This window comes from Podarcis muralis, chromosome 1 (assembly GCF_964188315.1).
Source record: "Podarcis muralis chromosome 1, rPodMur119.hap1.1, whole genome shotgun sequence".
In the NCBI taxonomy this organism is placed as follows: Eukaryota; Metazoa; Chordata; class Lepidosauria; order Squamata; family Lacertidae; genus Podarcis; species Podarcis muralis.
The window spans coordinates 101,820,530-101,848,136 of record NC_135655.1 but is presented as its reverse complement, the minus strand read 5'-3'; the positions used below and the strand labels follow the sequence as shown (position 1 = coordinate 101,848,136).

Genomic DNA, 27,607 nt, shown 5'->3' with positions numbered 1-27,607 from the left:
CAAATGCTCCTCTCTTTCATTTTTTTGGAGCTTAAGACACAGAAGAGTATGGTACAACTGTGCTGGCATTTCCACAAAACTAAACACAGCCTGAAAATCCACTTTCAACTATCAATAGGTAAAGTGTCTGGTGCAGACATAACAGTAACTGTCGTGAGGTTCTGAAAAGTGGAAGGAGGGAGGGCCACATACCCAACCATGGATGGTTAGAAGATCAAGCAGAGATGTAGCTGAACCAGAATCAAGTGTTAAGAGGAACAAGCAAGCAAGCACACACACACAGTATATCTGCATCCAAAAATAGTCCCCATATCCAAAATTTACTAGTTCAGAATATTCCAATGAAGTTAGTGCAAACTGGGTGTGGGCAACCAAATCTGAATTCAGGCTCCTCAAAAATAAGTCTACTTTATTCAGATTATTATAAAATTACATTGTTTAAGGTTGTCACTACCCTTCCCCTTGAGGGAGGCTCTGTACTTATATGGGATGCAGGTGGTGATGTGGTCTAAACCACTGAGCCTCTTGGGCTTGCCAATCGGAAGGTTGGCGGTTTGAATCCCCGTGATAGAGTGAGCTCCTGTTGCTCTGTCCCAGCTCCTGCCAACCTAGCAGTTCGAAAGCATGCCAGTGCAAGTAGATAAATAGGTACCGCTGTGGCGGGATGGTAAACAGTGTTTCCATGCACTCTGGTTTCTGTCACAGTGTCCCGTTGCACCAGAAGCGGTTTAGTCATGCTGGCCACATGACCTGGAAAGCTGTCTGGACAAACACCAGCTCCCTCGGCCTGAAAGCAAGATGAACGCCACAACCCCATAGTCGCCTTTGACTGGACGTAACTGTCCAGGGGTCCTTTACCTTTTTATTTCATTTTATTTTTTACTTATGGAGCTCCTGGCAGTAAGAGGCTGTGGTCAGAAATGTAACCCGTTGATAGTCCTATGTGGCACAGTGGGTCAGTGGGTCTGGCTGGTAACCAGAAGGTTGGTGGTTTGAGCACCTGCAGAGATGGCTGTGGGCAGGAATCCTGCATTGCAGGGGGTTGGAGTAGTTGACCTTCAGGGTCCCTTCCAGGTCTACAACTCTATGACTCTATGCTCATCAGCCAATGTTCCTGCCCCGAGAGCATGTGGTGAAGGGCAGGTGACAACAACAACAGACTTCCCCGATAGCTGTTCTAAATGCTTTATGAGTTTGTAATTAAACAGCCTCCTTCACAGCTCATAAAAACAATAATTGCAATTAAGATCTCCACATGGCAGCCTTTAACATGTGCATGTGGCCTTAGAGATCCCACAAACACAAGTTTAGTGTGCACACATATTGGGGAATATATATATAACATTTACAAGGCAATTTTTCCCTCTCTTGGGCCTACCTTTTTTGACTGTACCCCTGGTCTTATCACATTAATAATTTGGGAGCTTCATTTCCAGAAAGCAAGAATCAAATGAATATTTTATATTTGTTAACACAGCCCTGGAGCAAAAAGAGCAGGTGGGGAGAGAGGAGCCCATACTCACTGATTCAGAAACCTTTAAAACAACATCCTGACGCAGCCAGCCAGCAACGGCAGCTTCAGCTGAGCTGATCTTTCTGGTGCTGCTTCTGGAAGCATGGAAGAATGAGTTTAAGCTGACATTCCTTCAAGCTAGATCAAGGCACTGAAATATTGAACATGATAGCACCTATTTGAACACAAACGCCAACTTAAATGCATGTTAGTTCTTGAAATGAAGCCTCATCCCAATACTCTCAACTCAAATACACACGTAAGCAATTTGGGTTGTACTGCAGGGCCACATTAGAGGCAGAAAATGGGTTGCAAAGACAACAGCTATATTCAGTCTGGAGCACAATTTAGCAAATTTGCACTACCTGCTTTCACAACACAGTTTTGCAAAATATGGGGGGTGGAGGAACCTACAGCTGGTGAGCATGCTGTCTTTGTTCAACAATATTTTTTGGTGACATATTCTGAAATGTGTAAAAAAAAATAATTCTTGACATGTCTGCAAATAAGATATTTGCATTCATAAGTCATGGAAGCCGAGACTTCCAGCGTTCAACCACTTTGTCTTGCAGTGTTGCATGTATGGGTCCAGAACCCACCCACCCAGTTAATGGTTTTAACAAAGTGTGGGCTGAAAACAGCAGAAATAAACCAACCCTGGGTGGGGTAAAGCAGTGGCCAGGGAGGGTTAAGCAGCCCTCCCTTCACTTCTCTACTCCGAAATTCCCCCTGCCCTACTACCACTAAGCAGCCGCTTGGCAGAAGTGTGGGTTATGAGAACGGCCATCAAAATGTCTCTGAACCAAACTCATTAACAATACTTGCACAAGGCACCCACTGGACCCTATGGTCTGTCCACCAGGTTCTCCGCCACTAAACAATGTTAGTGTTCATACTGTGTGATATACCTAGAATTACATTTTTCTCCAAGGCGGCACTAGTCATAACACAAATTTGGCAATTATCAGGTCCTCGTGGTTTGCAACACATTACAAGCAGCTACCGAAGGTGGAGAAAAGATTAAACCTGTCCCTGCTGCCTATTAGAAATAAGCTTCAGGATCAAACAGCAGCCCACTGCAGAGAGATCTGGAGAGAAAATGAAAACCAGAATGTCATTTGTCCCAACAGATCAAGGCCTATAATTTGTTAACTTCCTCTATGAGCATTGTCCTTAGGCTCAGATTTCAAGCTTGACATGTTTCAGGTAAGTGCCCTAGGACAAATGTACTGACATGCAAAAGAGAGGCAATGAGGTAACCATTTTTTTCATTAAAATAAGTTTTGCATCATTCCTCTGCGATAATTCTGCATCTTATACCTGCTAACTGCTGCACCAAGAACCATGCTTCCTTCACACATTTATATAGCACAACCTGTGCAGTGATGCCCACTGCTAACCTCTATTTTCCCCGCAGAGCATTTACCAAAAATACTGAGAGGTATGTGGGCAAGTTTACCCAGCATAGGTTCTTGCTGGCACACTGAACCAGAACAGTAACTGGCTTTGCTGCATGCCAACAGCATCATTGGTTAGAGCAGTGCTAGAAACTGAGCTATGAAAGCTAGGAGCTAAATGGCACCTTAAACCTAGGTTATGGGCACAGCAACGAAATATCTAGCCACACTTTTTAAATAACAAGAATACAAAGCTGAAAACGAATAAACTGCAGCTAAAATCTTATGTTCATTTACCACATGGTCTAGTTCTCATCTGAAGACTGCAAAAAACATAGCCATGCTTCCCCTCCCCTACCCCCTAATATTCTTAAGAGGATCTCTTCTTCATTCTTTAGAGAATGGCTGGAAGTGGAGAGGCAGAAAAAGGTCCTCCTTTCCTTCCACTCTGCAGACAAGCCCAGGATTCCCCCTACACCCCCTTTCCTTCATATAAATATATCTTTTTGGCACCACAGTTAACACATATTAAAGGCCTATACGACTGATGGCAGAGACACCCACCTTGAGTGTCCAGTTCACAAACCTAAGACTTAAGGGCTCCTTCAATGATCCCACTCCAAAATTTGTTTTGATTTTAAGCAAAGTCTGAGATAACACTTTAACATGAATTGCTTAAACCATCATAAATAACTGGCTAGTATATTTCAAATTAAAAGGACATCATACATTAAAAGTACATTAAACAAGGCAACTAAAACCTAAACAAAACATGTTGGGGTTAAAAGAAAAGAAAGTTTTCAGGTCCCCAATCCATGCACATTTTACTTGGGAGGAAGCCCCATTGAACTCATTTGGGATTTACTTCCGAGTAACAGTGGCAATTTTAATCTGAAATCTTCGGCACAGTACTGCGCCCAGAGCTCAGAAACTGCTCGCGTTTATGAAATTCCCTGTCGCAAAACACGCCTACAATGAGAGTTTTGAATGCTGGGTTACAGTGGTGGAAAGAGAGACTGTCAGCACAGCCACGCACCAGCAGGATAACTGGGTGCCATTTTCTATCCCCCCAACCCACTGCCTCCCATATTGCGCAGAAACCTCAACCACCACTGCTCCACAATGGCCGTCAATAATCTCAGCACAGAGTACAATGAAAAAGGGCTTTGCTGGAACAGCCTGAAGGCACGTGAAAACACCAAGAAAGGAAAATACCAACAAGGAGAAGGCAGAAATATAAAGTCACATTTAAATCCCTCCATCCCAAATGTTAGAATACCTTCTGTGTGGAAATCCCCTCCAAGTGGTGATTCAGCAGGCCACTCCTTTGTATACTTTTAGGCATTCTGACATTCAAAAAATGCTGAGTGATCTGAAGCTTTTATTGATTGCTCTGCTTGCGAATGTTGTTTTAATGTTGTTTTATCTTGCTTTATGTGGTGTAAACCATTTTTAGGGTGCTTTGTTAATAAATTAAAAAATGCAGGGTACAAATTTAAACACTTACCCCTTTCACAACGCCCATGTTGAAAGACAGAGGAACAATCATATTGCTAAAGTGTTTGGTTCACAGATTTCCAGAACAGCTTTTAAATGGCAAATCAGCACACTGGCATGTTTCTCAAACATCTGTATGTATTTTTTTTACCTTTACCTATACATTTTTCCAGTCTTAGGTTTGGCAGGAAACAAAACAACAACAGACACTCTCTTCAACTGCTTCTCTTCACTTGCAAAGACCTGAAAAATCTGAGGCAGGGCGCATGACTTCCAAATCCACCCACTGAAGTACTGTCACAAATTGTTCACTACACAAAGTTCCAAAAATTACTTAGGCACTATATATGTCATACCTTTTCTTTGGGAGCTTATACACTGAAGTGCTTCTATCTTATTGTCAAGTATGAGGTGAGTATAGAACCGATTCCCATTTTCTAATCTAACCCCCCACTGCATGTAGGAAAATATGCTTAACATTGTTGTGGGGGAGGGCGAGAGCTAGAAAGCATGGCTTCACCAGATCTCCATTACTGGGCCTTTCCCATAAAAGAATATTCTTACCTAAATAATAACAATAAAAACCCTACTTTCCCCTAAATTCTATACAGCTCAGATACACAATGAAAACAAACAAACACACATTTTAACAACCCAAAATCACACAAGATACACTGAAAAAGGGCTCCCTTGCAAATAATTATTAGCAAACAGGGTACAGCCTGGAGGCAGATGAGGCAACAGAGGGGCTGAAACTAAGCAGGTCTGGATTGGGCCAGTGTCTGAGTGGGAGTCCACCTCAAAGCACCATGAATATCACCTTGAGTTCCATGTTGGAAGACAGGCAGGATATAAAATTACAAAGCACGTTGCTTTGTAACGAGGAGAAAAGGAACACAAGAGAGACATTTTCTCCCTGGAATCTTGGATGCCACAAGCCCTGAGGCTACTGCTGCCAGAGCAGACCAGCTCCACTCTGCTGCTCATCCACTTTTGGTTAGGAGAATTTTGATCAGGATCTTGTCTACTCAAAGAATTTGCAGTAGCATCAAATCCACCTTCATCACATTTCATCTCCATTCACTGTTGGCCCTTACTGTCCCAGAACAAGTGTCTGATTCACTGAAATGTAGTCACAGTTACATCTCTAAATTTAATACCAATACTAATACTATAGTATAAACTTTTTTTCTGATTTAGGGCTATTTACATACACTTGCCCTCCATCCCAAGGCTGCTTTGGGTTTAGTGGCATTTCATTGGATAAATTAACCCATTTATGACTATGCGCCAGAAAAAAAGGAAGGCAATCAGAAAATCAGCATCGCTGGTTGTTTAGCTTCTGGCGGCAGACAAGATTAGCAAATTTCAGAGTTGACTAGTAGCTTTCAGAATTGACTACTATAAAACTTCTCTTTTTTTTTGTATGTTGAATTTAACTTAGGAGAGAAAGAGCATGCAATATAATACCAAAGGCTCGCAAAACACTGCAAGTCTTTGGCATGGGCCATGCACTCAACTGCTTCTAGCGACATACACATTATTTTGAGAAAACAAGGAAGTACCTTAACACAGGCAGAAACAGATCGTGGAATGCAGCATGGAATTGGACCCTACACAAACATCAGCCGACCCCAAACACTGAATGCTGAGCTGGACGGACCCGTAGGGAGAACAGGGGAGAATCCCAGGGTACACAAGCAGCCCATCTCCCCATCCACATACAGAAGAGTAGGTTTCCTACATAAACAACCTTAAGCTTTCCATTTAAGGGCAGCTTTGTAGACAGAAAGAACACAGCTCAAGCATGGCATATGCTGCCACCTACTTCTCTCTTGCCAATCCCTGCTGGCATCCATATTGGTAATTTCCATTGGGCAAGTCAACGAGTGCAACTGGGGCCAAATCAACAAATTCAGGCTAAACTGGGAAACACAGGCCGGAGGGAACAATCTTGCCCAACTGTCAGAGCACGCTATCACCCAAAGACCTGCAGCGAGGGACAGTGTGCAAACCCACTAGGAATTGGTTCCAAACTGTTCTTACCATCAAGCAGATTTCTTGGTGGTCAACCAAAGTCTGACCTCTTTCAGCTAAAGCCAGCAAGCTCTAATCCTGTCTGCTGAAGCAGTAAAGAACAAGGCTTTGGCCTTTATTGTATCGGCAGCCCTTTATTTGAAGAGTGCTCTTAAAGCGCCTTTCCTCAGTTTTCTCTTCTCCAGGCTATATATACCCAGTTCCTTCAGAAGTCTTGTTTTCCATACTGCTGACCTTCTCTGCCCTTCCCTAAACTGATTCTATTATGCCTGTATCCTTTTTCAAGTGTGTCTCCCAGAACCGGGCAGAGAACTACAGTTGAAGTCTGGCTAGAGCAAAACCAAGTGGAAGGGTTCCTTCCCACGACCTGGAAATTATGGTTCTATTCACTGAAGGCTAAAACTACATTAGCCATGTCAGATGAGCACCATCCTAGACTCCATTTCCTCCCCATGTCTTTATCCAGTGCCAGTTCCATTGTTCTGAATACACAAGCATGAATAGTGAACATTTCTGTCAGATCAGCCATATTTCTACTCCTATTATCTCCTAGCTCTGGGGGCATTTCCCTCCCAATAACCTTTAATCAAAAGTGCTTCCTCTAAAATTTCAAAGTTTGACTGATTTCTTGACCAATATTACTTAAATAAAAACAGCAAATGCAGAAGGTAAGCTGTGCAAGAAATAATCTGCTAGGCCCAAATATAGCTCTCTTGGGCAGAGGTGGAGGGCAAGAGTTCAGACCATCAAGAAATTTAAGATTAGCACTTTCAGAGTAGCCAACATTAGTAACAGACAGGTTTTGTAGGATGCTTACTACTATGGAAATCATCTGTCTTAATTGCACTTGCTGATAAGGGAAAAAAAGAGTTTACACTCTACATTCCTTATTGCAATTTTTGGCTGTTGAACTTTATGCCTTACGTTTATGCCCATAAATCTTTTTTCACTGTAACCAGTCATTACAATAGCTCTGAGGAAAGTGATGAAATTCTAATTAAAAGCCAAGTGGGAACACCTCACAGCCACAGATTATAGGACTCTACCAGCAAACCTGGGAACCCCTTTGCTAGCAAGCTTTCTTGGTATATTTCAAGGACGGGGAATCTGTGGGGCTCAATATGCTGTAGGACCAAAACTCCCAGCATCCCTATTGGCCATGCTGCTGGGGATGCTGGGAGTTGTAGTCCAGCAACATCTGAAGCCCCACCAGTACCTCTGTTATTGGTCTGTTTATCACAGTCTTGCACATTGAATGCCCTTGGTTTCGAATACGCTAAAAGAAATGAACCTTTCCAAAGCATCCTAAATTTGGGCGTTCTTAAATGGCTGAACTGGATACAACTCTGTATTGCAGGGGGGGGATATTTAGTTCAACATAGTATACAATTTATTACAACACAGAAATCTGGAAACAATCAGAACAAGTTACAGAGCAGTGTGACCTTCTCATAAACAAACTGCATAAATACACTGTAAACAAACATTTCTATTTTAGGTTCCCAGGACATTATTGTTAAATTGGAGACATTATTATTTTACCATTAAACACACACACACACAAACATAAGCAAACAGATTTGCCAACAGCAAAAGCTATTTAAATTAAAACTCTTTTTCAAAAATATTCTCTGAACAATTAACTGACTGTGCAAATATGCAATGTCCTTAATTAGAATTCTGTTCTGCTTACTACACTTTGGGGGAACATTTCTAGAGAAATGTTGGCTACCACACAGGACAACAGAAGGAGCTGTTCACACACACACACACAAAGAACAACAACCATCCCACTCTATTCTGAGAGTTCTTATTGTTTCCTATACATGCCAAATGAACAGAGAGGAGATAAACAGGTGGTCTGCCTCCACCTCTCAAGCCTGCCTCTGATGACAATTGTCCTGACAGTGCATGAACAACTCCCTTATCCTACTCCAAAATTTCATTAGTAAGATTTTTATCTTACTCATTTGTTGACAGCAGTAGAAAGGGGTGAAAAAGACAGGGATGGGTGTGTGTATGCTCACATCTCATTATGCCAACACAGGGCACCATCCCTGTGAGGCCATCCCTGCATCCTGAGATCACCTGTGATGAACCACCAGTCTCGTACAATCCTTTAAGAGGGAGGCTGCCTCTTACCAAAGGAGATGGTGATGAGAAGAGGAATTAAACTCAGGAAACGCACCTTCAGAGCCAGTCTCCCTTATGTATTTTCAGAGCTCCCATGTGCTTCTCTTACTGCCTCAGAAGAATGTGTTCTCACTCTCCCCACTGCAAGAGTACACATCTCCTGTGCTTCATCTTAACTGAGGTAGTAAAAAAAGATAAACACAGTGTGGCTAACCCCACACATTTCATGTGGACAGGTGGCATTTCTGGCACCTATCGTGAACTGTTAATAGGAAGGTCCATTGTTTCTCCTCTCCTACCCTGGGACACCAGAAGATGTCAGGAGCTAGCAAACCTGCCCTTCAGCCGCACTTGACTTGAAGGCAGGTTGCAACTGAACTCCACACATTCCCGCTATAGGAAGAAGAATTCAGGAACGGCTGCCAAGCGTGGGTTGCCACTTGTACTGAACCAAAGCTTGAATTGGGAACATTGTCTGGGTAAAGCAGGAGCCTGGAGAATAGAGAAATATACTTTATTGCATAAAGAGCTGCCCATTCACGCTTGCGTGCTCCTCGTATAGCAATGTCTAAGGACAGAGCTGAGATGTTACACACCAATTCCAAAGAGGGCAAAATAATCAATGGGTTACTCCTTGTCTGGTCAGAAGTAAGTTCCAGCATATTTAACAAGGCAACCTTAATCACCATCTGCTTTCTAAAGGTAAAGGTAAAGGGACCCCTGACCATTAGGTCCAGTCATGACTGACTCTGGGGTTGCGGCGCTCATCTCGCTTTATTGGCCAAGGGAGCCGGCGTACAGCTTCCGGGTCATGTGGCCAGCATGACTAAGCCACTTCTGGCGAACCAGAGCAGCACACGGAAACGCCGTTTACCTTCCCACTGAAGCAGTACCTATTTATCTACTTGCACTTTGATGTGCTTTTGAACTGCTAGGTTGGCAGGAGCAGGGACCGAACAACGGGAGCTCACCCCATTGCGGGGATTTGAACCGCTGACCTCCTGATTGGCAAGTCCTAGGATCTGTGGTTTAACCCACAGCACCACCCATGTCCCAGATCTGCTTTCTAGAGCATGGCAAAACCCAATTCTTCTTTTAATGTGACTTTGGGAAATTCACTGATCTAAGTTGGAAAGCAGAGACCAGTCCAGCTAATTTCTGGTCTGGGGCACTGTTATTCTTCACCACTTTCATATTTCTTTTTTATGATCACTATTTGTTGTTGGTAACCTTGAAGACTGATTAAAAAGTGGGATATACATACTTATTGTTTGGAAAAAATAACCCTAAATAAGTGTGTGTGAGGGAGTGAGGGAGAGAAATACGAACTCACAATCTTATCCTTTCCTCACACCTTCAGTTCTGCAAAATGTGTCAATCTTCCAGCAACTAAAGGTGTGTTAAGGAAGGGCCCAGTCCCATGACAACTATTTGTGACTTGTTTTTGACTTCCATAAAGCTGAACAGAGATCCAACTGCATTAAGTACTACTTTCAAAAGACTCAGAGATTCTGTAAGATGCAGAGCATGGAACCAGTAAGCGCTAAAGGATTTGCATAATGTGTGATGCACATCAAGCGATGACAAGAGAAGCTTCACGCACATCTGATGTCTTGAGTCAGAAAGAGTTCAGGGGATCCACCTAACTGAAAATGTAAACTATGAAGTGCCGGGTCAATAACTGAACACCATCCCTGCACTCTCATTGGCTCAAATGCTTCCATTTTCAGTACAGTGTAATGTGATGTCCAGACAAAGCTGTCAAAACACTAGGACATTTTACTATGATGAAAAGCTTGTTTGTTTTGGTGGAAGCCCTGCTGTTTAGAGTGCGCAGCAGGGTGCCCAACTGAAGACCTATCATCCAGAGCGTCACTGCGCTTACTCATACCACATTCTGCAGAATAAAGCCCAAAAGAAAAACTTTCATCTGTATTGTTATTATACCCTGCCATTTTCCAGTTCAGGACTCAAGGCAGCTTACACAGATAAAACAGAACCAGCTAAGAACATGGGGAAAGGCAATAATTATTTTAATTCAATTAGTGTTGTTTTAATGTTTAAAAATCCAATAACAATTTTTGAAAAATCACAGCACCTGCTCTGTCCTCAAAAACAATCAGTCCCCAAAGCCCTGTTGGAATAGAAAGGCCTTTACCTGCCAGCAGAAAGATAGCAAGGAAGGAGCCAGTCTAACGTCTCTAGGAGGGAGTATTACTTTCAGACAGTGCAAGAAATATTTAGTAGCTCTCTGAGAGTGAGGTGGGATGATACTCTTTAAAAATCATAAGAAGATTGGAGCTGTACCGATTTCTACTGTCCAAAAGACGGAATGACCTTTCAGTCAGTTAGATTAGCCACTTCAGTTAATATAGTCGCATGTTCTGCTTCCTTGCATTGCCCATCAACAGTTAGTACCTACAGCCGATTGGGCAAGCTGGTAAGCAACTATTTAAAAGGCAAAGTGTGGCTAGCTTTTTGTTTGGTTATTATCAGGCCACTGCTATCCAGATCACTCCTTCACTAAGAGAACCTTAGAACTGAGAACGATTCTGCCACCATAAACCTTCCCTCTTACTGTCCTGTCTGCTTACTTTGCAATACTTGCAGAGGCACGTTGGACTGTTGAGGAAGGTAATGAAAGAGCAACTGGAGAGAAGCAAAGAAGCTGAACAGGTCTCAGACATGGTGATGACCGACTCCACTTAATTTGACTTTCCACTTTTATTTCGGGACCCAAGCCATTAATTTGTAAATGAGGGCAAACGGATAATTTATAGTTCCATCCATCACAATAAATTTATCCTCACCCAGCCAGAAATAACCCCATTAGGAGTCTAGTACAGAGCAAGACTATGTAGCCAAGACTTTTACAGGGTGGGGGAGATCAGACAAGACATCAACCTCTCAAATCTAATCTCGATTATCATTCGTAGTCTGGAGAGAGAAATTAAAGAAATAAATCAATGTCTTTATAGTCTGATGTGCTACATGGCAATAATAAATACCACCTTCTGTGATTATTCATGAACATTCATAAAGGTATTTGAAGATGAAGGGTGCCAAGTAATAATTAACCAGTGTGAAACATCATGAGTTTTGTTTTTGTCCAAGTTATAAAAGCTCAGCAAATATACCGCGTGTTTCTCCTGGAGGCAACTATGCTCCATCTGCATAAAGAAAATCTACATTGCCAGTTGACTTGTTTCAAGGCAGAAGAACTACCAAGAAAGCCAGCTTAGAAGTTTAAGCGCCATGGACTGCCCACGACAAATCTCGAGAATTGGAAACTTGGCAAATGTGTTGACAATTCTTTCTGCTAGGGGTGCCTACTGTATCCCAACTCCCCCACTATGGTTTTCTGAGCAGAGGGAGAGAGTTAAGGCTGTGAGGTACATAGATACACTATGAACCAGTTGCAAGAGGATGGTGAGAGCAAATATATGATTGTTTCCCCAACACCATCAAATTGCCAAACACCACTACCCCAATTCCCATTTTGCCCAGAGCATCAAGAAAGACATTATTAAAGACACCATTAAATAATTATTGGTATCTACATTGTGATCTCTTCAAGGCTGAGAGGGCCCATTAGAGTACCTTGCACCAATATTTAAGCTTGCACTGAATATGCCCCTATTTCCAAGTTGGGGGGGGGGTTGGTTTTGGTCACACAGTGATAAGAGAAACAAGGTTTTGCATAGTTTTATTTTATCTTTTTACTTCAAATGTTTCACGACTAAGTCCTGACAAGGAAAGCACAGTACTGGCCGAACCTAGGTACCTGCTCGGGTTTGTGTGATACTCTCACAAACTCAGCTAAAGGGCATAAAATACGTACATATTTCATTTATGTTACAATGAACACCTAAAATGCAAAGGCTGTGGACGCCCATGAGAAAGCCTTTCAGGTGAATGTCTGAAAATTGGGGGCTAATGCCAATAATGACCATAAGAGGATCTGCCCAGTCAATATCACAGCTCTGTGTATTTAAAATCCTACAAATGCAGAAGTGGCAATTGGCTCACTGTGAACACAGACAAAATAGATGTCTCTTAACTATACATCTTTGGCACCTGTTAAATTACTTATTCCTTACAACATCAAAAGCATTTCAGTGAGACATACATCAATAACATTCATAACTCTCACATATGTACCAGCTTCTGAATCCCTAGTGGTTCTTGCAGTATCCAGCCAAAACATTTTATTAAAATATTATTTCATTTCCAAAAGGTAATTTTCAGCACTGTGGACAGGCCTTAATGGAACCCCAATGAGCCCCATCAAGTGATATAGGCTCTTTCCCATTGCCAGTAATTTAGATTACAATCCAATGCACACTTAAGAAGCAAGCCTCATTGAATTCAGTGGGCTTTTTGCCTAAATAAACCCTCTCAGAAGTCTGCTTTACCATCCATGTACTGTACTCCTTTATTTAACATCATTGCGTTTTCAGGGTGCAAACATTCTGACCCAACAGTGGGCAGATTCAAAACAACACCTCCAATAGGGTTAAAATGCTACAGAGGAGATGGAACAAGAGCTCTGTTTATTTATCTCACTGTCCTCCATGTTATTCTTCAGTAGTATCATGCATAATGCAAGCATCACATTAAAAGCAAAGAAGATGCACTCACGCTACCCATACGTAATGCAGATCGGACATTTAAGAAACCACCAGTACGGAGTAACAGCAGTAGAAAGAGATGCAAAGATGGAAAAACCCACAGCTGCATAAAACAGCATTTATAGAGAAGTCCCAACACAGTTTCAAGCAAAACATAACTCTTTCTAGGGAATAGCTGTCTAAAGAAGAAAGCTTTATTCTGGTGTAAGCGTATGAATTCTAGAAGGCACACTGGATGGGATTCAACTAAGTTGCTGCGTGCATGGAATGAGTTCTGCTCACATTTGGGACTTTCCTCCCCCTAAAACTGTTCTGGAGATTGGGGGAACCACAGGGCAGGTTCAGGAGGAACAGGAAGAAGGAAAGAGGGGGGAGTTTAAATACATGAGCAGACCTCATTTCCTGTGTACATAATGCTACATTAAATTCCAATTTTATTATTATTCTTACTATCATCATCATCATCAACAACACCACCACCACCTCCATCAGCAACATCATGTGAAGATCAGAAGCAAACTTAAGTAGCGCTGAAGTGTCTTAATGTTGGCATGTTCCCTTGTCACAAAGGAGGTTCCTCACAGTTAGGTCATGGTCTGCAGCGCTCTTCAGTTTACACATGGACACAAGATACATGTTTCAACAATGTTGTCTATAAGGCTATCTAGTTACAGCCCAGGAGCCAAGAGGTGAAACTGTATCCCTTTGAACTTCTTACCAAATTAGACCACAGTGTTAAAGGTATCGGGGATTAATTAGAGGGCAGGTTTCGGTGCAGTTGCTCCAAAGGCTGGTCATGTGCCCTCTTTCTGCTACAGCTGGGGAGAGCTGGGGAGAGCTGGGAAAATACACATCTGCAGAGGTCTGGCCTGTTGTACAGAACTGCTCTCTACTGGTGCTCTGAAATGTTTCTTTAAAAAAATAAAATAAAATAAAGAGCAACACAGCAAGCAAAGAGTGAAATAGCAAGACAAATGCTCAAATGCTATGGATGTGGAATAAGAACACTACAAAAAAAGTCAAACAGCACAGAAATTGAAGCTTAACACTGCAATTTTATGTCTATTTACTAATATTAGTAGTAGTAAGAATACTACTAATTCCTTACTTGTACCCCATCCATCTGACTGGGGTGCGCCAGCCACTTTGTGTGGCTTCCAACAGAATACAATATATCAGGCATGATACTCATGTCCAATGGGGCTTACTCATTAATAAGTCCCAGACAATCATGAAGGGTATAAACAATGACAATACAAACTAGGGAATGCGTAACTAAAATAATGATTATGGATGATTTACGGAACAGCTGAAGGAAGTCCAGAAAAGAAACAATTTGTGAAAAATTAGATGTGAAATTAGTATGTATGTTTTGTTTTTGTTGTAAATTAATAAAAATTATTATTAAAAAAAAAAGTCCCAGACAATCACTGAATTGGGTTTGGAGGCTCATATGGAAGACAGTGGTCCTTGAGGCATACAGGTCCCAAAGTGTTGAGGGCTTTAAAGGGTTAAGATCAGCAGCCTGAGTTGACCACAGAAATATATCAGCAGCTGGGGTAGATCTCACAAAACTGGTTATTGCCCTTCAGCATCCTACCTGCGGCACTTTGCACCAGCTGACGTTTCTGAACAATTTAAGGGTTGACCCACCCGAAACAATTTGGGAGGTTTTAAGGAAATACACAATGACAGCAAGGAAGGCTTTTGGTGAGTGAGTCAGCTGAAGCTGGAAAAAGGAACCCATCACCGCTGATGCATCTAACAAGAGTACCATGCCAAGGGGTATCCCCAAACTATAAATTCAGGGGCATGGCTGGATCAGGACATTTTGCTGCTATGGGCAAAACACCACAATTATGCCCCTTCCCCCATGTCAACTCCCCCCCCCCCCACAGATCTGGGCTTTCTCCCTGCTCCCACTGCCCCACCCATACTGCCACTGGTCCCACAACTGCACTCTTGCCTGAGGCTGTGCCCATGCTACCACCATGACACAGCAACAGAGGTGAGGACCGTGAAGGCAACAGCACTGTACCAGCATTGAGGGCAAAGCCCCAGTAGGGCTGCAGGGCTGGCAGCAGAACAATAGCAGGGGCAGGGAGAGGGTTGGATCCACCACCCGAGGCTAACAGCCTCACCTAGCCTTATGGGTGGCTCACCCCTGTTCAGGGGGGATGCAACCCCCTTCCAGGACAAACTGTAAACTCAAACCAGAGTCAAATGGCCTATCCACTAACTGTAGTTCTGTTTTGCCTGGACTAAATATTGATAGTGATTAGCCTCAACAAGTGAGCCTCATAGGCAAGCAAGGATTTGAACTTAGTTTAACAAAACAGTTGTAGCCATGGAAGGAGAAAAGGGGGTGGGGGTGGGGAAAGAATACCAAACAAGGAACACTGAGATTCGAACAAGTATTTAAGAACCGAAACCAGAAAAGCCAAACCCAAGTTGTCTTTAGCTTGTCTTAGCTCCAAAATAAAGGAGAAGAGCTTTATTTGCTGTCTATCCCTTTTTGCCCTCCAGATGAAAAAAAGGACAAATTTTATGGCCGCAAGGAAATCACTGCAGCTCATATACTGAGGTCTAATTCACATGGCCCATTGAGATTTACCACAAATTGATATCTACGCCAAGCTCCAGCTGATTTATGGAAAGGGTCACTTGGGACACTGAGCTCTTTTCCCACCTGCTCATGTTCTTCATCCAAAAAGGGCTACCAATGGTATAGTTCTCAAAACCACATTCCATTTAGTTCTGGAGCAGTTCCACTATTTTTTTAAAAAATGAGAGAGACAGAGATTTGATTCTCTAGGAAGGGGAAAAAAACTTGCCTCACAAATGGAAAAGGGCTACAGGAAAACATATGACTCTGTTTTCCAAGATGACACCCTACTACCGGTTGATAAAAGTTAATATTCCCTCTTCGGCTGGGAAAAAAAAAAGGAGCCCTTACATGAATTATTTGTACACAGGCTGTGTCTCCATACAGCCTGTGGAGCGGAGCTACTATCTTGCCAGCTATGTGATGTCATATAAATTCTGTGCCAGTTTCAGGAGTGTAAGCCTAAAGCATAATGAGCTTCCTGCTCCAAGAGGAGCTTTTCATTCCAAGTGCTGCCCTTGATGTCAATGCCAGGACAAAATTATCTAGGATGAGCAAATGTGGCTGTATTATCAACTTTCCAATGACACCTGCAAGACGTACATAATCAACACTACCCTCTGTATCTTATTACTCTTGTGGCAGTGCAACAATATGCAGTCCTTTAAAAAATATATATTATTAAAAATTCAACAAAAATAACAAAAACAGAAAAATAACAAATACAACAACAACAAACGTACAAAAATATACGCAAAAACAATATCAAATCCATAAAATGGGGATTCTCCGAATCCCGTGACTTCCCTCCACCCCTGGTTCCTTAAATTTTCTTTTCAACTACATAACATTTCTACTCCGAAATATTTTTAGCCTCAAATATGCAGCCCTGAAGCAAAGATTTAGTGACAAGATAATGGGATCTCGCAAATCCTCCAACTGAAATTTTCCCCTAAAAAAAATTCACTTAAATAAGAGCTCAGAAACCCATGGTCCTCCAGATGTTGCTTGACTACAATTCCCATCATCCCTGACCATGGACCATGCTGGCTGGGGCTGATGGAAGTTGTAGTCCAACAACCCTAGTTCTGCATCCCTGACTTAAAGGAAACATTGCCCAGGAGAACATTGCATATAACTAGAAGACAAGCGTGGTTCAAATATAGAGAATGTAAATAAATATTGTCCTTTCAGTCATGAGAAGGCATGTATGTCACTGGTTATCAAACCTTAGAATTCCATCTATGATCTTATTGCCTGGACTGACATTTTGCTGCTAAACTCTCTTAATCTCAACCCCTTTTCAGTCATATGTCATTAATGGCTCCAGCAACCACTGCTTGAAGACTTGTATAGGTTTTCAAAGCCTTCAAGACCCTGATTCACTATCTTGGAAACAGAGACAAAGGATTATACTGTCCCCAAGCTACCATATTGTTTCCCCCAAAAAGATAGATAGGTACAGATAAATTCAAATTAACGTCAGATCCGTAATAAATATGGCGCCTAAAGTATTTGCAATCTGGACTGGAGGGTTTTGGAACTGAATTCTGTTGTAATTAACGACCCTTCCAAACAACTGTGCTCAGGATCATGGTGTTATGTCTTACACCTCAACTCAATAGTTTTAAGTTCATCTCTATATAAGCTAAGCTCAACCCAGCGCAGGAGACACAGAATGAATTAATTTGAAGGAGCTGACACTGGGTATAAAAATAAGAGGGAGAAATTCTTCACACAGGAGGAGGCAATCAGTGCTACCAGTATCAACCAATTATCTTGTTCTGTGCTATTCAAGAGCAAAGAGAAAAACATTACAAAGCCATGAACTAAGGTGCAATTGTCCCATACTGAAGGCTTGGCTGAAGAATACAGAACAACTGAAAAAATATTTAGCAAGGTACACTAAATTTCAAAGGATTTTAAAAATCAATTAGTGTATAAAGAATGTATCTTTAAGCATCTTTGCTCCCCCACTACTTATCTACCTTATTTTCACCAAGATAGAAATTCTGTTCTGGTTTACTATTTAGGTAATGCAGCCATTAGCCTCAGTTGCAAGCAACACAATTAACTGGTACTTGATAATGCTCATTTAGGTAACTGGATGCTCCAGAAAACCAATGAGGTGCAACTCAGGATAAGTGAAGTTCTCAGAAGATATGCAATGGAACAGTTGTTCTACAGGAACATTACATGCAGGAAAGAGAGAGCGAGAACAAATAAAATGACACCAACATAGGAAGATTATGTTTGAAAAGGGAATTAATAAGAAAGGTAACATTACGAGGTAAACATTTTTCCCAAACAAGTGAGAAAAAGGAGTACCTTTGTTTGATTATCAAGTTTCTCTCTTTTGTAACTGATCTCCTTTGCTCACTTTACAGATAACAGTGGAATCAAGGAGGAATTTAATGCTTTTAAAGTATGTATTGCTTTCATCTCCAAATTTTCCAGCCCCGTGCAGGTCTCCCACAGGGGTGGTCCAGGCTAGCCTACTGGTGCCTGGAAACAGCTTCAAGGATAAAGGTAGACAAATTGCACAATCCATTGCTGACATGAGCTTGTGCCTTATTTCCCTCCCCTCCAAGCAAATGCAAGCATTACACCCACTCTCATCTCATATAGCTCAAGGAAGTATTGTTCATAAGACAGGATTTTACCACTGTCCCAAATGATCAAATAATATTTTGGCTGGGATACGGGAACAATACAATATTTCTGTTTAGGCATCCCAAAGGTTACTTATAGCAATCGAACGCTTGGGTGAAGTAGCGTAACGTACCGAATGTTTTAGTTCCAAGCATTTATGCAGCAGGATGGAATAAATTTTCACTAATGGTAAACATTCCTGCAGCTCCGAAACACAACTACAAGATTACTCAACTGATTCAAAGTGTTTGCCACATGAAAGGGAACGACATATGTAAACTTGTTAAGCACAATCAAAGCTTTAGTCTGCACCCGTGCCAAGGATTTTAACAATAGTGCTAAGAATGCATTCTAAATAGAACAATTATGGTCAACATCTATTTACTCTTAATTTTATGATAAAGAAAACTGTCTCACTGATTTAGATCTATTTGAAAGCTCCCTTTAGATCTGCAGCATAAAGACTAAAATGCATATATATTTTTGAAATGTAAGTGTTTAAGAATCAACACACAAATATTTCTTTTTTCTTGTTGCGGGAAAAAGCATTGGATAAAACGTAAACCACCCCAAAACTATGCTGATTAATTTAGGCTTATCAAATCAAAAGTTTTATGCAACTGCTATTCATTGAAGTTGAGTGTTGTTGCATCCCACAGAATTTGCTCATTCCATGTGCATTAAATTCATATATTTAAAGGCCTCCCTGTGGAAGGAAGCCACAGGGAATCAGCAACCCAAGCAATTTCTAAACTGACACATGAGGGATGCTGCTACACATGCAACAAATGCAGTCATCTGATTGCTTTGTCAAATGCACATATATCCATTCCATGCTTGTTCACCCATTTCAGTAACTTCCTACAGGGTCAAGTGCAGGCACAGAGTTACTACCAAGACTAGGCTTGTCACTCCACAAGCCTGCTTTGGAAGCAACAATAAATATGGCTTACCATTACATGAATGAGCCTGCGGCTCCCCTCTCTTCCACTGCAACAAGGCAATCGTACGTTTTCCATTCCTTTTTAAATTATCCACTATTTAGCATTGCATCCAAACCTGAACTCTAGGTACTCTTAACTACAGTTTATTGAAACAAGCCAGCTTCATAAACCATAGTTTTCTGGATTCAGACAATGATGCAAAGTATGGTTAAACTAAAAAGGAAACAAACACTTTCAAAATCTTCCTTGTTGCAGCTCATACATACAATGGCCAGCTATGGTTTAGTGTTACATTTTAAGGACTCTGTGGAAACCAGCCAACTTCAAAGCATATTTTATAAAGCTGGCTTATCACTAAACACAATTAAGATTGACCACAGTTTAGGGTTCAGAGGTAAAGGTAAACTGTGGCTAATCTATAAAGGAAGCAGAAGCTTCTGAACTCCTCACAGATGTATTGGCAGGGGTGGAGAACACAGAAGCCTATGGTTTAATGAACCAGGCCAGTACCTAAGGCACAAGCTGGTAGCATTTGAGAGAGATTCTATTAAGAAATGCATGGGATTGTGCATATATTATCCCATGCTGGATACAGTAATCTTAAACCATTACTGCAGACTTTGTGATAAATGTGCCCGCAGCAACCTATTTCCACATACATTTGCTAGACGGAGAGTTATGACAGCAGCATTTCCTAAGAACTGAACTTAACACAGACATAAAAAAGTATTTATTGGTTATGAGCGAGTTTTCAATATGGGATTGGAGGAACCATTTTTATCATGCTTAGGCTATATCAACAAAGCAGTGGGGTGCGGGGGGAATCCCGTATAGATCTTTCATCTTAAAAGCCCATAGAAACTGCACAAAGCCATAGCTTTATAGAAATGCTCTTTCCTCCACATATTGGATATGCAATGAGTACACTGAACAATATACATGCACAACAGTTGTACACACTCTGTATATATATATATATGCACAATTAAATGAGTTTAGTATTTCCCTCTTACCAGTCTAACCATTTAATTATTGAAAAGTGCATATAGAAGCTAATAGTTCAACTATGTGTGCCAGCTATAGCTTATCAACTCCAGAAGAATCCTGTTCCGTTTCCCATTTACATTGCAAATACCGAAAATGGAGGACGGATGGCTTTGTGAACATGTTGCATAAATCCTACCCACAATCCTACCCAGTGGAATAATGCTCATTGATTTCCATTATGTGTCACAGAAAGAAATCTGCATTTCTGTATTTGCTGTATTTGTGCTAGTGTAAAGCACTTTTACTTGTGTGAGGTAAGACACTCAATTTACACCAAGCCCCTCTATCACAGTTCTCTCATTCTCTCCTGGCAGATCTCCCAGTGCTCTAGAGCAACTTTTCATGGGTCCGTAGAGGATGTTGTCATTGCAGAGGTCAGAAAATATTGGGTGCCCTGCCTTGTCCAAGAAGAAGTGCTTTCTGCTGATGCAAGGCCACCACTAGAGATAATCTTAGTGCCATATTCACACAGAGAGACTTGATTCATAGAAGGTCGATTTTATTTGAGAAAACAAATCTGCTATGTAAGCTATGAAACCAGTAAACCTAACACACAGTCAAAATAATAATTTTAGGTACTGAAGCATATTCTCAGGGATTATCCAGTTCTATCAGAATCATCATCGTATTCAATATCACATATTCAGCAATCATAGACAGTAACAAGCATAGCCACATCCCCACACTTGATTCTACAGCGCTTTCGGTGTGGCTGGACTCTTGACACTGGATTAATGGTTCTCCATCAGCGTGACAATAAAACAAATAAAAGATGGCTTAGTTGGTAGAGCAGGAGAGTCTTAATCTCAGGGTCGCAGGTTCAAGCCTCATGTAGGACAAAAGATTCCTGCGTCGCAATGGGTTGGACTAGATGACCCTTGTGGTCCCTTCCAACTCTACAGTTCTATGATTCTATGAAAACAGTTCCAGAAACTAAATATAGTTTGCTAGAAACAGACAACATAAATGTATTTCTTCAAGAAAGCTCTATAATGAATTGTAGACAAATGCGTATTACCCTTCCAGCCAGTTACCATACATTTCTGTGTACAGTGGTACCTCGGGTTACATACGCTTCAGGTTACATACGCTTCAGGTTACAGACTCCGCTAACCCAGAAATAGTGCTTCAGGTTTGCTTCAGGATGAGAACAGAAATCATGCTCCGGCGGCGCGGCGGCAGCAGGAGGCCCCATTAGCGAAAGTGGTGCTTCAGGTTAAGAACAGTTTCAGGTTAAGAATGGACCTCCGGAATGAATTAAGTACTTAACCTGAGGTACCACTGTATAAGATGCCCCCATATATAAGACGCCCCCTATTTTGGGGGACTCAAATTTAAGAAAATGGAGGGGAGATGGCACGGAGTTGTTGAGCTTTGGGATGGGATTGCCGAAAATCGCTCACCTGCACGTGTCGCAAAATCTGCTTCGTCTGTCCCCTCGCCGGCAGAAGCTGCCAATCGCACGCCCAATTGCCGCAGCTTCAGCCAATCAACACCATTTACACAGAAACCAATCACACGTACAATAGCCGCTAACAGCCGCGGCAGCAACCAATCAAACATCCACCCTATGCACTACCCATGTATAAAACAACCCCCATCTTTTGGCATGATTTTTAAAGGAAAAACCCTAGTCTTATACACGGGAAAGGACGGAAAGCAGTTATAAATGCCGCTGATTTTAACAAGGGGTGGTCCTATGCAACTTGTCTAGGAGTGAACCCCACTGAACTCCATGGGAATCACTTCCAAGCACATGCAGACCAGACTGCACTGCCAAACACATACTCTACCAACAGCTAACCACTTTTGCACACACTTTTTACACAGACATATATCCAAGTAAGGGACGCGGGTGGCGCTGTGGGTTAAACCACAGAGCCTAGGACTTGCCGATCAGAAGGTCAGTGGTTCAAATCCCCGTGACGGGGTGAGCTCCCGTTGCTTGGCCCCTGCTCCTGCCAACCTAGCAGTTGGCACGTCAAAGTGCAAGTAGATAAATAGGTACCACTCCGGAGGGAAGGTAAACGGTGTTTCCGTGCGCTGCTCTGGTTCGCCAGAAGCGGCTTCGTCATGCTGGCCACATGACCCGGAAACTATACGCCGGCTCCCTCGGCCAGTAAAGCGAGATGGGCGCCGCAACCCCAGAGTCGGTCACAACTGGACCTAATGGTCAGGGGTCCCTTTACCTTATATCCAAGTAACTACACTACGGTAATTTGTTTCGATAAATAACCATTGCTGCCGCCATGAGTCCTGGAAGGAAGACCTGCTCCCTGCTGTAAGGCCCATTTCCGCCTGGCCTAGGGAGTGGGGCCCAGACTCACCCTGAACAGCTAAAAGAGGCTCCTGGGAGGCCACTGGGACATTGCTGGAACAACTCTTGGTTTGGGGCAATTGGCTAAAATGTTTAAATTGTTTTAAACGGTTCTAATTTTGGTTCCTCTGTTTTGTTTTTGTCAGGTTGGTGTTGGTTAAATGCTTAGGTGGTGTTGGTGGTTATTTTAATTTGGGTATAACTGTAAACTGTTATTATTTTTGTTGTTATTATTATTGATTTCTATTGATTTATTGGTTGGTTGGTTATATAGGATATTTTGTTTTTCAACGTTTGATGTTTTGTTGTGTTTTTATATATGTTGTAAGCTGCCCAGAGTGGCAGGGAAAACCCAGCCAGATGGGTGGGATATAAATTTTAAAAGAGAAAAAGAAATATTCGATCGAAATAATCAACCAGTATTTCCACATGTGGAACAATTCAAAATCCTTACAATGGGAGTGCAATCTAGTTGTAGATCTTTGGATGATTTCTAGGGTGCCCAACTCCCAAGTGCGGTAGCAACAAAAAGGCTCCGATTGGTACCCCTTTTCTATAGTAATTCATATGTAGAAATGTATCTTATGTGTGTAAGTTGTCCCAGTGTGTACTGTAGATAATTAGCTCCATCTCTCGGACACCTTTTGGAATCTAGCTTTGCTCCTATAAGCCATTTTTTGTATCCATCTGTGATAGATGGACAGCAGGATTCTTACAAAAAAAACAAAGTCGTTCACACAATAGTTTCCTCATGTTTAACTTGCCTCAACTTTAAGGCTACATATCTTGCTGCCGACTGCGGCAGCAATCCACAAACCTGTCAAGCCTTACCACCTGGACTTAAAAGTGAATTTAAGAAAGATTAATATCCTTTAAATCACATCTCATCGTTTGACTTCAAATCTTGGATATGCATCACATTCAATGAATGTTACAGCTTGAGATCACAAGCTGTAGACGTTCTATCTATAATAATAAATCTCGAAATAGCTTATTCAAACTCGCAAAACGAGAGATGGGACAGCCCATAGAATGAGACAGATTTTTAAAAAGAAAAGAGAAAGGTAAGAAGTGGGAATATTTATTGAAGATATAGCCCTCTAGTTACCTTACCAAGCCAGGGCACATCAATATTCTTTGCCCTACTCTTGTTTTTCCTGAAACACATCAGGTAATTTATAAGCATCATGCATTTATGGAAGACCAGTTCAAAGCATCTTCGTCCCTTTTCATCCATGTGTAAATTATTTGATGTTGTACTTATTAAATGGTTTTATTTATTTATTAAGGGACGCAGGTGGTGCTGTGGGTTAAAGCACAGAGCCTAGGACTTGCCGATCACAAGGTCGGCGGTTCGAATCTCCGTGACGGGCTGAGCTCCCGTTGCTCGGTCCCTGCTCCTGCCAACCTAGCAGTTTGAAAGCACGTCAAAGTGCAAGTAGATAAATAGGTACCGCTCCGGCGGGAAGGTAAACGGTTCGCCAGAAGCGGCTTAGTAATGCTGGCCACATGACCGGCTCCCTCGGCTGTATGCCGGCTCCCTCGGCCGATAAAGCGAGATGAGCGCCGCAACCCCAGAGTCGGCCACGACTGGACCTAATGGTCAGGGGTCCCTTTACCTTTACTATTTATTTATTGCCTTTCTATCCCACCTTTTTTGCCCTTCTTCAATCAATCCCCACATCAACCCTGTGAGGTAGGTATGGCTGGCCACACCCAGTTAGTTTCATAGCTGAGTGGGGATTTGAACCCTGCTCCCCCAGGTCTTACTCCGACACTCTCACCACACCACCACACTGGCTCTCACAACACAATGTGAAATTACTTGATGCTATGCATGTTAACTCAGAAGTCAGTCAATGAGACCAATTTTGAAATCAAAGAATCACTTCAAAAACAGTCATTCTAGCAAATGCCCAAAATGACAGACTTAGATGAATTAAAGTAATTGCAATTTTTCTTGAGTCATTAAAGTTATGAAAGTTTTTATGGTAAATTAACAATTCCAAAGGAAAACCTTTTGAAGTTCACATTTTATTTTATTTTTACAAAAACAAACAAGCAAGCAAATCTCAGGACTGAAATATTTTTTTTCATTTTTAAGTGGCAAGACGGCATTCAGGCTAGAATGTGCAACATTATCTAGACTACCACATTAAAATAAATGTGTGAATCACTCCGCTTGTATTACCAATATAGACCACTAGTAAATGTACTTATGATCTAACAGCTTTGTATGTTTATTCAAAAGTAAGTCCCACTGTGTTCAATGGTACTTACTCCCAAGTAAGTGTGCAAAAGATTACAGCCAGTGATTGCAATTTGCATGATTTCCTGGGAGTTAAGTCTCACGGGTTTTTTCCTGGGCAAACATGCATAAGATTAAACTTAGACTTGGACTTCCATCTTCCCTTAAGTGATTTTCTCAGCAAGTACTGGCTTTACCTATCAATTTTTAGCAGTTCTAGACACATGTCCATCCGATGAAAAGAGCATCACCCTACAGACAAAATGCTTTGCAACTATGAGAAGCAACTATTGGAATTCACAGCAAAATGCATTCACAGAGCATTTGAGTACTTGAGTCAGGCCTATTAACTTTGTGTGTATGTCACATTAGTAGAAAAGGAGCCTCAAAAAATGTAAACTCTTGAGCCTGTTAAATAAAAAGGAGTTCTGCATCCTCAGTATACCACCAAATGCATTCCGTTTATTCACATTTAACACGCTAAACGGTCTCACTAAAAATCAATAGAACTGAATCAACTTTAACCTAAGCCTCTCAACGCAGCTGTTCTAGATATTCAACTACAAGGCCTGGTTTGTTCCTCTTAATAGAGTTTCTGCTGTAATATTTAAAACTAGGATGTAGCTTTAATTCGAATACCACAAAACAGCGAAGATGCACGTAGATATTTCTTTTAAGCATTTCATCTGTAGGGATCAAGCACCAGGCTGCAAAATATTCTGCGATCACGGGGGTGTCGGGGGGGGGGGGAGAGAGAGGCTTGTTTGTTTTTTTAAGTCCACTTTATTTAGCAAAGAAATACATCTGTATTTCGTAGGTAAGCCTCCCGTCTCGAATCCGTTTGTATGATCTCCAGCTCGGAAACTTCCCCCCAGCGAAGCGCCTATTTCATTTCCTGCCCTCTGAAAGCTCGCCAGCTCTTGATCCTTGGGGGAGATGGACTGACCATGACACTCTCGCCGACGAGGAGGGAAGACCAGACCCAGGAAGGGGGGAAACCACCGCGCTCGTGATCGTGCACTTGCAAAGCGCGCCGATCAATTCCCCAAACATTTCATCTGTTGCTGCAGATCCCCAGCGCTTGCAGCGAGCAACGCACAACAAAAGCCTCGCCTGAGACTCCGCACCTCTCGCGCGCAGCGCTGTGCCTCCTCCTCCACACGGGGACCCTCCTTTCCCCCTTATTTAAAAACAGTCATCAAGGTGGGGGGAAACCCGGGCTACTCACCGCTTGCGTGGCCAGCCGCCCGCCTCGGGCCAGCCGCCCCATCCCACGAGCGCACAATGCAGCGAGCGAGGCTGGCGGCGTGCACTGCAGTCCTGCTCTGGAACGCTCAGCCTCCCCGACACTCCCGCCAGCCAATGAGAGCGCCGGAAGCCGCGCTAAATTCTTGGGCTGCCTCGCCATTGGCCAGCCAATTAGCGTGGCTTGGCTGATCAGAGGGGTTGAGACGAGCTGCAGGGCTGGTCGCCCGCGTTGCAAGGCGGAGGGAGAGAGCGAGAGAGAGCCAAAGAAAGGAGGAGAAGCAGCCTTGGCTTCGCCACGCAGCCCTTCGACCCACCTGGGGGTTCCTCCACAGGTCACGAGAGATCACCCCTTGTGCCCATCGCTTTGGGGTTGCATGTCACAGAATCCATGGAATGATTCCCAGATCCTTCTGGGGCGCCTGTGGAACCCCCTGCCACCAGGAGTGCCAACTTCAATAAAATATGTTGGGGGGAGCAAGCAAGCCACTCCCCGCACAATCGATCACAGGACATGGCACACGCACGGCATTTGAATGATGGCAATGCCCATTAACTTTGGGGGGCAGCCCCCTCAAATATTTGGGGGGGCTGAAGGGACCTTGGTCCCTAGGAGTTCGCTCTGATGCCTGCCAGACTTCCCCAGTCACCAAAGCGTTTCTGTTTCCCGCACCCCAAAAAGAGCTCGTCACCTTTAGAACCCAAACCCTCTCCCAACAGCACCACGACAACAAAATGCTGCTAGAATGCAGGTGGCAAATCTGAGCACAGGACTGGGCTGCTTTTTCCAGTAGCTGGAAAAGAAACCACCATCGCCACTGAAAGTTTGTGGCAAAATATGCCCCCAAAGGCCCAAGTTTCCTTATGTGACAGGCCACCTGTGATTGGGTCCCACATCTTAGGAAGCAAGTGGGATGCCTTCCTTCTGCCATTTCTTTCCCCTATTCCTATGCTACCTTAACTTCCCATCCTCTGCTGCTCTCCTATGGGCAGCTTCACCTGTTGCCCCCTTACAGTCAGAGTATGGTTTTTGCCCTCTCACTCCTCCCGCCCCCCAATAGTAAGACACATTACTTCCCTCACCCACTGTATCTCTTTGGTCCTCGTCCCAGACATCTGCAGATGCTTTCATGATCAATCTGTGGCATGAATGATAGATATCACATGGACAACCTAAAACGAATACTGTGATTCTTCAAAACAGGGTCAGGGTCCATTGGGAACTATTGCTTCAGGAACCAAGTGCCAAATTCTGACCAGATGCCCCACAGAAGCAGCAGCCCCCCTCCCAACCAATGGAGGGGCCTCCTTGAAGCTCTCTCTCACCTGCTGCTTCCTGAG

At 42.7% G+C, this 27,607-nt stretch overlaps 1 protein-coding gene across 2 annotated transcripts in view; it reads right to left on the bottom strand.

Moving 5' to 3' along the window:
- LYPD6 (LY6/PLAUR domain containing 6) overlaps positions 1-26,368 on the bottom strand; it is a 62,747-nt gene extending 36,379 nt beyond the window's left edge. Inside the window, exons 1-2 of one of the 2 annotated variants that reach the window (XM_028745711.2) lie at positions 26,250-26,354; positions 1,524-1,608 (exon numbers count right to left, since the gene is read on the bottom strand). The gene's annotated coding sequence lies outside the window, so the exon portion shown is untranslated. Of the gene's footprint in view, positions 1-1,523; positions 1,609-26,249 lie in introns of both variants that reach the window. The other variant, XM_028745702.2, reaches the window with a different exon arrangement.
- Positions 26,369-27,607: the final 1,239 nt, after the last annotated feature.